This window comes from Anser brachyrhynchus, assembly GCF_964034855.1.
Source record: "Anser brachyrhynchus genome assembly, chromosome: 2".
NCBI lineage: Eukaryota > Metazoa > Chordata > Aves > Anseriformes > Anatidae > Anser > Anser brachyrhynchus.
This window is the reverse complement of record NC_137695.1, coordinates 109559902-109573936: the sequence shown is the minus strand read 5'-3', so window position 1 is coordinate 109573936 and position 14035 is coordinate 109559902. Positions and strand designations below refer to the sequence as shown.

At 35.5% G+C, this 14035-nt stretch overlaps 1 protein-coding gene across 12 annotated transcripts in view; it reads right to left on the bottom strand.

Annotated features, from left to right (window-relative positions):
- Window positions 1–14035, bottom strand: part of DLGAP1 (DLG associated protein 1) — a 419363-nt gene that overhangs the window by 256087 nt on the left and 149241 nt on the right. For all 12 annotated transcript variants that reach the window (XM_080581951.1, XM_080581942.1, XM_080581947.1 and 9 more), the window contains one exon: window positions 71–181. The gene's annotated coding sequence lies outside the window, so the exon portion shown is untranslated. The remainder of the gene's footprint in view (window positions 1–70; window positions 182–14035) is intronic.

The following is a 14035-nucleotide window of genomic DNA, read 5'->3' as shown; positions in this document are numbered from 1 at the left end:
GAAAAATGAATAAAAGAGATACAGAGACAGATCAAGGAGAAAGATCAGAGAGTAAGAAGAAAGGACTCACCTCTTTTAGTCAGTTTTCCATTTTAGTTTGTTTCAATAGTTAAAGACGGAAGAGATTTTTTGCACACTCTTTAATTCAGATGTCAGTTTCAATATTTGATGCTTGACTGTTCTGAAATATAATCAAAGTGCAGCAGTTAAAACTACTAGCCTGAAACAAGATAAAATTGTTAACATGGCAAGCAGCTACATATTCATTAAAAATCACAGCAGTGTTGAAAGGCTTTTATATAAGTGCTCTGTGGCAAAATTTTTACATGGTACCAGTCCTCCTTGCAAGAAGAAAAGCCAAAAAAAAAAAAAAAAATATTTATAATGTATAATGCTGCATTTGTTGTGCCATCTCACATTTTGCTCTCCTTGCACAACATATGTACATTTTGTTGACTCTTCTACAGAAAAAGACAAGGCTAGTTACATGTGTTTGCCCCAGAAAATGTGACTCTCTGTAAACATGCCTCTCCCCTAGCCTCTTCCTTCTATAGACTTTTCTCATACTACAAAAGCACAAAGGAATCCTATTGCTTCTGTTTGGAAAAGCAACAGAGCATGGTGACCAAACAATCAGCAGGCTGCAGCCGCATACATGGTACTGCCCCACTAGCATCCTATGGGTGGGTGACAAAATTGCAACGGTAAGCCACTGAACTTTTAAATATATTAATTTTTAAAATTATATAAATTGAGAATATTTATTTCCAAGCCATTTTTGGTAAGGAAAGTGATATACATATCTTTCCCCTCTTAGATTTCCAGTACTGCTCATTGAGACTAACAGAAATAAATGGCTTTCCCCTGTGCTCTGTATTTGAGTTTTATGAGTCATCTCACTATTCCAAGTTTTCTCATCCCTTAAGGGTCTAGCTATTTTATACTTTTTTGTTTGTTTCTTTATTATTAATATTATTATTATTATTTAATGTGAACAATTCATAAGTACAAGGCGGAATAAGCACAAACATCTTTTCTTGTAAATGCAGTGAAAAACACCAGTCTTTTACTGGAAAGTAAAATGAAAGAGATAAAAAGAGAAAAAATGCATTACTAAGTGTGGCATTGACACTACTATGCTGAAATGTGATCAATACAACAACTTATTCAACATATCAAAAACTACTAGTTATTTTACACTCTTGCTGCACATTCAAAGCATCTGTAAACACCTTTACGGAGACCACAGCTCACCACTGCACGCTGGTTGTTAGAATAACAATTAAAAATTTTCAGAGTAAAAATAACCTGCAAATATTATAAACTCACATTTATAAAGCCAGAAAAGATCAACCTGATCAGAAAGTGTGATAACCAACTTCCCACACTCCAGAAAGATTTTTTTAAGTTAACTCCTTTGGAAATCATAGAATCATAGAGTGGTTTGGGTTGAAAGTGACTTTAAAGATCACCTCATTCCAACCCCCCTGTCATGGGCATGGATCCCACCCACTATATGAGGTTGCCCAGGGATATAGAAAAGCATCAAGCTTTAACTGAAGTTTTTCCAAATAACCACTAAGAGAACAGGATAAGTAACCTCTATACAAAACATAAGTTTATTTCTGGGAATACCTTACCCTCAAAAGCAGTCAATGATGATGAAGGCTGCAGCCTGGCTTTTGCTACTGTCTTTTATTTACCATAAGACCTGTTTCCAAAATGAACTAATTTCTGACGCTCTTTCAGGATCTCTGAAATTTATGTCTGAACAGAAGCACGTTCCACTAATACTTCAACGATAAAAAATTGTACATAATTGGTTTTGGGGGAAAGCCAATATCTGAGGTATATAACCATTTTCTGTGTATTTCTTTATAAGATGAAAAGCTAACTTTCCAGTTAGCTCTGGTCCGTCTGTCTTTAAGCCATTTTTCTTTCTTTGCTGTGCAGGTTTGCATGTCAGAAGGGGGAGAAAAATATTTTTAAAGCAGGAAAACATGATGGCAAAAACAGAGAGGGGCAGTGGGATAAAAAGAGAGATACAGAACCAGAAATTACTTTTAAATCATTTCAGAAATGCATTGATTTGCAGTTGACAGAATATCTTTTGAGAATATCTTTTGAGGGCTTTAATTTGACTATGTTATTGACTACATCATAACTATTTTAGATTTTCCCTGAGAGTATAAAATTGACAGAGTATATTTAATTGTAACAAGTAAACTAGATTGATTTTTCCATAGAAGGTCCCCTTAGGGAGCTTTCTAAGATAAATCTCTAAAGGATCAAATCAGTCAGGTGTTTATGCAGAGCCTTCAGTTGTAAGGACTCCTCTGAACCCATTGAAATTCCTGTGTTTGAAGGTGTTTGCTTGAGAACCTAGATGAAACTGGATCAAATGGATTTCTCTTGTCTGACAACATTCTCTTGGGTAAGTGAAATTTTAACTTGCCAGATATGTTTAGTGTTGACAGAAAGAATGAGGCCAAGAAATGTAAAGGAATCACCTGCATTATACAGGCGTTAATCACACTGTAAGCCACTGCCCAAACTGTAAAAAAGGCAAAATGTAAGAGGAAGTTCTTGCAAATGCACATGTATTCTAAATATATATGACACAGTTTTCAGAGATGGTCACGGATTACTTTATTTCTGTACTACATGTGGCACTATCCAAGTCTACAGCCCAAGTTAAATCAATATTGCTTTAATAGTTTTAAACTTTGCTGAATTCTTCATCTCACTTGCTATTGATCCTTCTTATTTGTGTAAGCCCATGCATGCTATTCTTCCCTACCCATGTTCCCCATTTCTTTCTTTTTAAATCAGAGATATAACCAGAAAAGTTGCACAGATGAGCAAGGTGATGATGGAAGGTACAGAATGACTCCTGCACAAGGGACAAACGAGTAAGGTAAGACTCTGCTCTATCAAAGAAAGCATTGAATCGCGGATGACTATAAAATCACAGCCATGGAGAAGTCTAATAAGGATATATTTTTCACTGTCTTGTTCTGCCGAGTGCATCAAATGAAGCTGGTAAGAATCACATTCACAAAAATAACAAAAACAAATCAAATGAGCAAAGGCGCACTCTTCCTGCAATGTGTGTTTATGCTGCCACAGGATGTCCTAGACATCAAATCATGAGTTCAAGAGAAGTCTGGACAGATGTGGTAAAATTAAATCTCCTGAATTTATCTAACTGTAAATGTTCAGTAACATCCAGCTCTTAAAGATCTTTAGTTTGACAGAGAAATGGATACTCAGAGCATATTTGGTTTCTGATACATGGTACAAAATAAGACATGGAACAAATGGACCTTTGACCTTGATACTACAGTCATTTTTATGATCTTTTTTATGGTACAAGCAACAAGTTGTGCACATTGACATCTGGCCTACAGGAAAAAGAAGGCTACTTGAATAGAAGGTGGATGAGATTCACATGTTGATTTTTTAGACTGGTATGTTTACAACACTTTGAATCACAGAATGATAAAATCATCTAGGTTGGAAAAGACTTGCAAGATCAAGTCCAACCCTCAACCTGACCTACCAAGTCCCATCACTAAACCATGCTACACCTTAGTGCCACCCCTAGCGCTACACCTCTCTTAAATGCCTTCAGGGCTGGGGACTCCACCACTTCCCTGGGCAGCTTGTTCCAACATGTGACCACCCTCTCCTTGAAGAAATTCTTTCTAATATCTGATCTAAACATCACCTGTAACAACCTGAGACCATTTCCTCACATTTTTTCACTTGTCAGTTGAGAAAAGAAACTGACACCCTCCTTGCCACAACCTCATTTCAGGTAGCTGTAGAGAGCGATAAGGTCTCCACTCATCCTCCTCTTCTTCAGGCCATACAACTCCAATTCCCTCAGCCACTCCTCATAAGTCTTCTTTTCTAGTACCTTCACCAGATTTGTTGCTCTTCTCTGCACGTTCAAGCAACTGAGTATCACTCTGTGGTGTGATCTCACCAGTGCTACATATAAAGGGGACAATCATTTCCCTAGTTCTGGTAGCCACACTATTTCTGATGAAGGCCAGGATGTCATTGGCCTTCTTGGTGACATTGCTGGATCATGTTCAGTCTGCTGTTGACCAGTACCCGCACATAGTTTTCTGCCAGGAAAATTTCCAGCCACTCTTCCCCAAACCTATACTGTTGCATGGGGTTGTTATGACCCTAGTGCAGCACCTGGCACTTAGCTTTGTTGAATGTTGTGTGATCAGACTCAGCCTATCAATCCAGCCAGTACAGATCCCTCTGATGTGTCTTCCTACCCTCAATCAGATCAAAAGTGCTGCCTAACTTGAAATCATCCACAAAATTATTGAGGCTGCACTCAATCCCCTCATCTGATAAAAAAGGTGAAAAAACTGTCCCCAAGACAGAGCGCTGGGGGACACAACAGGTGACCAGCCCCCAGCTGGATTGAACTCTGTTCACTATGAATTTTTGAGCCTGGCCATGCAGACATTTCTTCACTCAAGGAACTGTGTATATGTCCAATCCATGTGCAGCCAGTTTCTTCAGGAGAATTTTGTTGGAAACTGCTAAACCTTTTAGTAAAATCCACGTAGACAATATCCATGGCCTTTACCTCGTCTGCTAAGTGGATCTTGTCATAGAAGGAGACCAGGTTAGTCTGAAGGCAGGACCTGCCCCTCATATATGCATACTGGCTGCATCTGATGTTTAACTGAAGTACTGAAGTTCAAACTGTAGGGTATCTGATCAGTTCTGACTTTTTTTTTTTTTTTTTAATAAGGGGACATAATGAATTGACTTTTCACTCAACTCAGGATTGACCTGAAACTCCTTTATAGCATACAGTCACCACCATAGCAGGAATCAGACTTATCTTAAAACCCTGAGTTTCTGGTTCAATTTCAGCACACAACAGTGACTTAATTACCTTGCTATTTTACACCAGAACATTTACAAAAAGCAGGTTGACTAAAACCAGTTTTTAGGTGACAAATAATAATTTAACTGCTACTACGTTGTTTTAGCTAGGCTTGGTAAGAAAGACACCTGGAAAAGTACAGGGAAGAACAGCAACAAAGATTAACATATAGTAGGTGTCCAGGAAGGCTGTGGTATCTCCATCTTGGGAGATCCTGAACGCTCATTTGAACAAGACACTCAGCAACTTGATCTAATTTTGACACTAGCCCTGCTTGAGTGGGGGCTTCAGCTAGATGACCCCCTGTGAATCTTATGCAAATGATTCTGTTCTATAATTCTAGGAAATAGCCTCTAATCATTTCTGTACTACTCCTGTGTAGAACATCAATTTGCAGTGCTACCATTATCATTAACCTAAATGCCAGTGCAAAAATGAAGGGCAAGTCTTCAACTTTTTATTGCATAGTAAGCTACTTGGTTTCTTTCCTACATGATGCATCTTTATATTCCTAGGTTTCTGCTGTCATGAACTATTAACAAGGATATACCGTAAAGGAGATGAATCATTTTTTTACTTCATTTTTTCTTTGCCTTTTTTTTTTTTTAATTCTGTTATTTTTATTAAGTAATCCATACTGACAGAATGACAGTGTGTGACTAGCAATTTTTCTACGAGAAAGATCAGGATACCAACTAATTGTAACAGCCCAAATCTGTAACATTATAAATATGTACTTAAGGAGTTTTACATATAGTGTACCTTTTCAGTGAGGGTACCAAATGGCAGATAACCTCAGATGTTCAGCAGAGGCCTCTTTCACAACATAATTTACTGCATATTAAGGCACTAGCAACTAGCATCAACAATTTATTTATTTATTTATTTATTTATTTATTTTACTTTTTAAGTGCTGGGCAGGAACCTCATATATTTGCCACCCAAATTATAGCAAAATAGCAATAATTAAAGAAACAGGGACTGCATAATAGCTACTGGCAAATGAACTTCTAAATTTTTAATTAGAACCATACCAGTGTGGTAGTAATGGGAATACCATAAAGCTTAGCAATGAGCACAGAACACAGCCTTCTTCCTATAAAGCCAAGACTGCAATATTACATGCACTTATTCCACCTCATTTGTAAAATTAACAGTCTCCCTTAGACAATTAAAAATCATGCTGAGTACTGAGCCACAGTAAATTACAAATATAATTAAGTAAATAATATGAAAGCCCAACTCCCTACTTAAGTACACTGCCAATTCAGCTAATTCAAGCACAGCAAATATTAATGCAATACTTCAATGTCTACAGCTCAGCTACTGATGTGCAGTAGTATGAATGCATTGAGATTTTTTCTGTAGTCAGAGCAAACTGCTTATCTTCCTCAAGACAACTGGAGCACTGAGTTACCAAAAAGTTGCTCTTGTCTTCTGTCATCTTGCTGCATTTAACCTTGTTATATTTGCTACCAATTACACACACACACTCTTCTGACTATACTTCACTCTAAAGTGAAAAGAAGGCAACCTACAGCTATTTAACAATAAAGGATTAAAATCAATGCCGATTAAAGGGCTCTTCCAAGAGTGAATTTTAATTACTCTCCTTTAGGAAGTCAATAGACAATCACTACTGGCATCCACTTGTTTCTGCATCCAAAGTAGAAATGATTCATATCCTGAGAAAACCTCCTGATTTCAGTAGCTAGCACACCAATGATAAACATTTTAAAATTCTGAATCACTGATAACTTCAGATAAGTGCTATGCAAGACATGAATCTTGTCTAAAATTATGCTGACAGCACATGTCACTTGCCAGTAATGTACACTAGTGCTGATATGCACTGGTATCTGTTTACAAGCTCACAGAGAAAGGATTAAATACAATTTAATTCATTCAAACTTAGAGATGTATTAGTACCACTATATAGCAGCATATGAATGGCAGACGTTTCACTGTCTCACAGCAGTTGTATTATTCTCATCCCAACCTCATAAATATTAATTGCTTTTGAAACTGATTTATAAGTCTGTACATGACAAAGGAAAAATCCCAAGCACAGGCTTTCCCTCAATACCCATTCACAGGAGGAATAAAATATTCTCTATGAAATGTTCCTGCATCAGCATCAGTGGGAAGTTCTGTAATCTCTTCTAGTTGGAGGTAAATGGTTTTAATTTGCTCTTCAGTGTAAGTGAAAGAATTAGTTATATACAGCCTTAATGTTATCAAAACTGTTTTGCAATGAGTAGTGGCTTCCACAGCTGTTCACCCAAGAATGTCCTACTCTGAGATTTTTCATGATGTGTGCATGAATTATTTGGCTCAAAAGTAGGAGGGAATATAAAACAGAGGCAAATTAAAAAAAAAGAAAAAAAGAAGTAAAATACATTCTTCTGTATCAGAACACCCTCGTACTGATATCTCCGTATTTTAAACAGGAATAGATACAAAGCAGAAAACTAACAACTGTCCAAAAGGGATAAGAGAAAGATAAAAATCTGAGAGCAACAGGTGAGAGACCAAGGAAAGAAAGGCCATACACAACATGAATGGTGATGCTCACTTCTGATAGTTGCTGTATTAATTGTATGGAGAAGTCCTTGCATTGCCTTCTTCACAGCTGGTAGACACCAGGACTTCCAGCAAGGTGAAACTCTCACCACACAGTGCATACAGAGGATGAGCAGCTAACCCCAACAGCATTGGGACTGTCATGCAAAAATGCCAATAAAGTACAAGAGATGTCAACAACTAACAACTAGGCATGTGGCACACTTTCAACAGGTGGCACACTTTCAACAGGATCCCTTTGCAACTGTGCTAATGGCATACGCAGCAGAAGAAAAAATACATAAAATAGCTTCATGAAATTTGTACAACACATTAGCAGTCAAGCTCAGTCAGCCTGTTTCTTGCTCCTAAGGAAGGAAGCAACAGACAGAAATTTTAGGACATAGTCATTTTATATGAAATAATTTAAGAAACAATGTATGGAGACCGGCCAGTCCATCTCCCCTTAACATTTTATGTCTTTGTTTATATACATATATTTATTCACATTACATATGTGGTGGCAGTCTCTATGTTGCACGTGCAGAGTCAAATGAAATGTTACAAAGACCAAGTACAATTTTTTTCTTCCATATACTGCTTCACACCTTATGCAATTTCTGCCTAAAACATCTGCACATAATAGAAGTGCTTCTAACACAACTCTGCCGATTTAAACTAGCGTACCTCAAATGACACTTTCACAAATGTATAATGCTTGTTACCAAATTATACTGGTCTCCATATTCCTCACAACTACATCAGGTCACTCTTACTTCTGGCAACATGCACAGAAGGAAATGGAAATATGCTTGAGGCACTGAAAGAATTATTGTGTTTTAAAACCACTCTAAGTTTTCTGCCCTTTCTTCCTCAAAATAATATAAGACAGGCGGTAAAAAAAAACAACAAACACAAACAACAACAACAAAAAAACACCAGGAAATAAACACCACAGTGTATTTTTTTTTTCATAGTACAAAATTAAAACTATGCAGCTTCATAATATAACTTCCAGAATATGAATTTTAAATTTGTCCAGCTAATGAAGCTCTGTCTGAAGTCCTACTCACGGCTTTCTCTGACAAACTCAGATCAATTCAAACCCATCTATTTGACAGTTGACATTTGGGAGAATTATTTTAAACTTTCCATTAAATCTAGTTTTTGACATATTATCAATATGTAAATTACATCATCTGTGATGTTGGTGTAATTTTCACTTTTTTTTTTTTTTCTTCCAGAAATAAAATTGTATGTGTATCAGTGGAACTACAGGCTTCAGAAATCATTTAACAAAATGACAGTAAGGCGACACAGATTTTGAAGCAAATACATAATCCAACTTCTACACATGGAAATGTAAAGTTACAGCAAAATAACACAACAACTAAAAGTATTTAGAACACTATACTGAATTTAATTTTAATTGTTACACTGCAAGTAAAAATGTATGACATATTAAGATGTATTTAATGTAATCTATCCATATACTGCTTATATATAATATATATATGCAACATATATCTATAATGCAACATATAAACCTGTTTGATTATTGAAGCTTTTTGTTCGTACAGAAAGTTAGTATCTATTTTTAATATCAATAGGCATTTATTGCACCAATATCACTGTGCTTGAACACTTCTGAAGATATAACCAGAGACTACACAAGACTACTCTGTATTATTTTCTGTGATGGACTACACCTTCTCTCCTTTATAGTGGAAAATTGTAATCACTGAAATTCTTTTTACTTTGAAATGCCAAAAATCTGTCTTCAGCTTAAAGAGTACACATGATGCATTCAAACAAGTTTTGATACGTTAAAAAATTGCATCCAGCTGTTTCAGGGAGAAATTCTCAGTTTCACTTTTGTTTGAAAATACACTGTATAGTAAAGAAATCTACTTGCACAGCACAATTAGAAACCTGCAAATTGGGATACTTTGATAATCTAGTCATAATGTTTCATAAAAAGTTGCATTTATAATAATGTAAGACAGTCAATATAACAGAAAGCCTGTCTACCAAAATATTTCAAGGTGCATTTACTTCTCTTCACCATTTCCTGGTTAAAAACATCCTATTTTTTTTTTTTAATTTCATCTGGTCCATGTTATTCCATGTCTCCTTTGAGGCCATAGCTAAACGTCAGTTTTGGTGTATGATGAAGGCTATCCCTACAAATTTCCATGGTTAAGACATCTGGCTAGGTAATGTTTTTCACATACTATGTGCAGTTTTTTTTCTCAGTCATCATCCATTGGCTGTGCTTAATCTCAGTCCTTCAAACTTGTCAAACAGAACTCTGGATATTATACTAGATGCTGGTGTGTGTGTGTGTGTGTGTGTGTAGAAAAGCCATCAATGGAAAATTCACTACCTTTCCATCATGGTACAGTGGCTGGTAAAATGAAGAAACTTTACTGCTGCATGAATTCCCACCAAACTGAACTGTTTTAATTCAAGGCACAGTAGGGATCACACATTATTACCTGCACAATTACCCATTCCTTTTGGTAAAGGAGATTTTTTTTTTTCCTTTTATATCAGGGTAAGCCATGTATTTTTTCACCTCACCAAGTTGAGAACACAAGAAACAGATAAGTTCAAACTATGTTGTCAACAGGATTGATTCATAAGCCTGCAAAATAAACTTGTGCCACTGGCATAATTCATGACAAGTGGTCATATGCAAGTTTCTGATACATGTATGAGCAAATGAAAAAATATAATATTCCAGGTTTATCTTTATTAGGTAAAAAATATTATCATTTTTTTAATAACAAAATAACAAAATAACAGAAAACCTTTGTTAGTAAGGAGCTAATTTTTTTCACTATGAAAGAACTGAAGTTTAAATAATTACCTTGGTAGTTACTGACCTGGTACACTTGAGACAGCAACTACCTTGACAATACTGCTGAGCTGACCATAAAAAATATTTTTCTCTCTATTTTGTATTAATAACCAAGACACATCAAGATGATCTTATGGACTCACGAATGTGGTATCTTTGGCATAGGAGTTCATTGCTGGCTTATCTCTGCTCACACTGGCTGCCAATTTTGCTGTTGATTTGAATACGAACATAGGATGAAGTAAAAAGCTTTTTAAAGGTCTGACACTGTAATCAGGTTTATTGTATCTCCCTGCACAAGTACTGTTTTTCTACATTATATTTTTCTTTAAGAAAGTTAAAGAAATTACCTAATCACGAGAACTTTTTTAGACATATTCTTGATTAGAGACCTCATAACATACCAGTGTACAAGAGGATTTAAGAAGGACAAATGTGGAATACAGCTCCTGTAACTGCCTGTTGTTTTTGCTTGATTAATTAGTTTGCTAACTGCTTGATTAGCTACTTTGTGCAGTACTTAGGAGACGTAAAGCAGTAACAAGTGCTAATTAATCATATTACTTATGTAACATTCAACTACAACTGCAGAGCGAGTACAAGTAACAAAACTTTAAATATGAAAAGCATAATGCTGAAGAAACAAGTCCATATTGCTGGTGAATTTTGGGAAAAAAAAAAAAAAGGAACTGAAAAGCAGTCACAGGTAGCAAACAGTAGGCTGGAGCTGCAGAAAGCAGGCATCACTGTGAGTGACAGAAGCAAGAGATGAGGTGGATGAATGATACCAAAAGTGCTGCCCAACTGCTTATATTAAGGAGAACATATGGAGGAAAAGAAGCAGAACAGTGAGGAGAAATGACAGTTTTATCAAATTGCAAATGAGAGGTAATAATTTCAACATCCACTGTGATAGAATACTTCTCTGTGTTATCATAAGCTCTGCTGGATGCTTAGACCAGCTCATGAACTGGATCATTTGATGCCACAGCATTTAGTGCAGTAAGGATGGAGGTGTAAAGGTGCTCCTGCTTTCTGATGACCTAATGAACCTGCTCTAACTGGAGCAGCGTTTTCTGCTGTCAGAATGACTTAGGAGCTGAATGATAAAAGGGAGACGGTATTTATCACATTCACCAAGTGCAAAATCATGAATAAATGGATGAAGCAAATGTAACAGAGTACTTATTGATGGTAAAAAAGCAGGAGAAAGGGACTAGTGTTATGATACATACAGATCTCAGAAAAGACATATCTGCTGCTCTAAGAACAAATTTAATTTGAGTTCTGTGAAAGGATGAGAAGAAAAACAAACTTCACATCATTTATGCCCTAGGTCAAACATCAGAAAAAAGAAAGAAAAGGTCTAAAGTATTCTGCAAGTGAAAATAAAACCCTTCTGAAATACCTCTGACATGACTTTCATTGGTAAAGTTATAAAATGAATAACAATGAGAGTTTGAATGTACAGCTAGTTATAGGTATAACAAATTTATTGAAAAAAAGACGAAAAATCAAATTAATGTATTCATCATCATAGGTAAGAACATTAAAACTCTGAAATACTATTATTTCTGCAATACCAAAAGCTTTCCATAGAATAATAAAATTTTAATAAAACTTCATGAAGAGGAGGATTTCTGTTCCTTATTTTTTGGTTATTTTATTTTCTTCAGTCTGACAGTATATGTAAAACAGCCTGCAAAGATGATTTAGTAACACATCATGTATATATTTTTAATGTTGCTTTAAATACAGAGAATATTGAAAAATCTCATGGACGCATACCTTAAAATTAGAAAAGTTCCAAAGATTTTGCAATACCATTGTTAAACTTGTCTAATAATGTATGAAAAGTCCAACAGAATTCATTTGTAATTTTAAATTAATTTGCTCTGACACATTATCAACCCTTTTTTAATATTTTATTTTACTGATCATGTTCCACTGAGTCTTCCTTTCACTAGTTTTCATTATTCATTGTTTATAAAATTCTCTTTAAGATAAAGCACTAAGAAAACCATAGATGAACTTTGTTAGGTACTCTGAATTTTATGTTGTTTACATTAGTAAAGGAAAAGTACCCAGGAATGAGAGTTTTATTATTCTGGGAGATATTATGACCACCCTTTTTCCCTGGAGAATTTCTTCATAAGAATTCCCTGGGGTGAAATGTAATTCAGAATTTTAACATAATGGTCATGAAATGTAGGAAAAACTAGTTAATTAGTTGAAGCCCCTCAATGGAAGTTTCAGGTCCTTAGTGCCAGTTACTGCATTATACTGATCCTACCCTCTTGTGCTCCATTTGTTTCTAAACATACAGATACTGTGACATTAGCACTGAGAATCTGAAATCTGCTGACCATTGCTTGCAATTTTTGGTACTTGTACTGTTTTTTTGACAAAGGTACATATTCCAAATATGAGGATGACAATTAAATAATGAACATGCAAGCCCACATGTAAATTTTGTCCTCTGTCAAGCCACAGTACTGAAGTAGGTGCCTAATCTAGTCTCAGGCTGCACACTGGGGACAAACAATTCATTAGTGGTTATGGCATTTCCTTCCTCCTCCCTCAGAGGCTACCTCCAGACTTGGGATAGATACATCATGACTTACATTACGCTCAGATAATTGATTTCTGACCAAATGATGAGGCAGGAAAACATATTCTTTCACAAACACTGAAGTTATGTCTCCAAGAGCCATTCTTTACTGAGTTTATGCTTACGGTGCATCTAAGCCCCACTGGAGAAAACAGAGCACATGAGGCTTAGCAGACCCTACATGATCATATTTTGAGCATAAGGAAAATATGCTTCAAATGTTAGCTCATTCTAGCTTCTACAGAAATGCATCTGAAAATTACTTCTAGAAGGTTACAGGCTTTTTGTTTGTTGTATTTCACAATCCTTGCAGAAGATAGCACAAAGCAAAACGCATATTTTCAATTTCCTTCCACTTTATAATTCCATTTTGTTCAAGTTGTCCATTGTGTATGTGTAGATCTTGGTGAAAGAAAAAAGATATTTTTGTTAAAAATTAAATATTTTTCCTGCTATCTGCAGAAAGTCCACAGTCAACAGATCTTGTGCTTTGTTAAAAGAACACAACCACCTGCTTATACTAAAACTTGACCATGTGGGGCATGAACTAATCAATTTATTATTAAAATGATGACTTTATTACAGAACTGACAGTATCTTAAGTACATACATCTTAGGAAGGAAAACTGTCCTCAAAACATTATCAAGAATACCATTTGTTTCTTCAGATTATTCTTGCTTTTTGTCAGTTTTTAAATAGTTAACCAGTTACTGTGACAGAAATCAAGTCTTGCTATGAGAAAATTCCTTTCAACAATTTTTTTTGAATGAGTAAAGGGTCTTTTCTATTACAATTTTTATAACACATGCAAATAGACTCCATAACCCTCTAGAAAAAAATGGTGGAATTTTCTGATTTATCAGGTTCTTTTATTAACCATGTTTTCTAAAATACTACTATTTAAAATGTATTAATGTTTATTCAGTGACATATTCAGAGATGGATAATTAAGTTTTTTTTTTTTTTAACATAAGCTCTTGAGGAAGTGATTAATAAATGCACTGGGAAAACATACAATAAACTCCTCTGGCACCATCTTCATATAAAGTTGGCTGAATATTTGAATATGTTCAT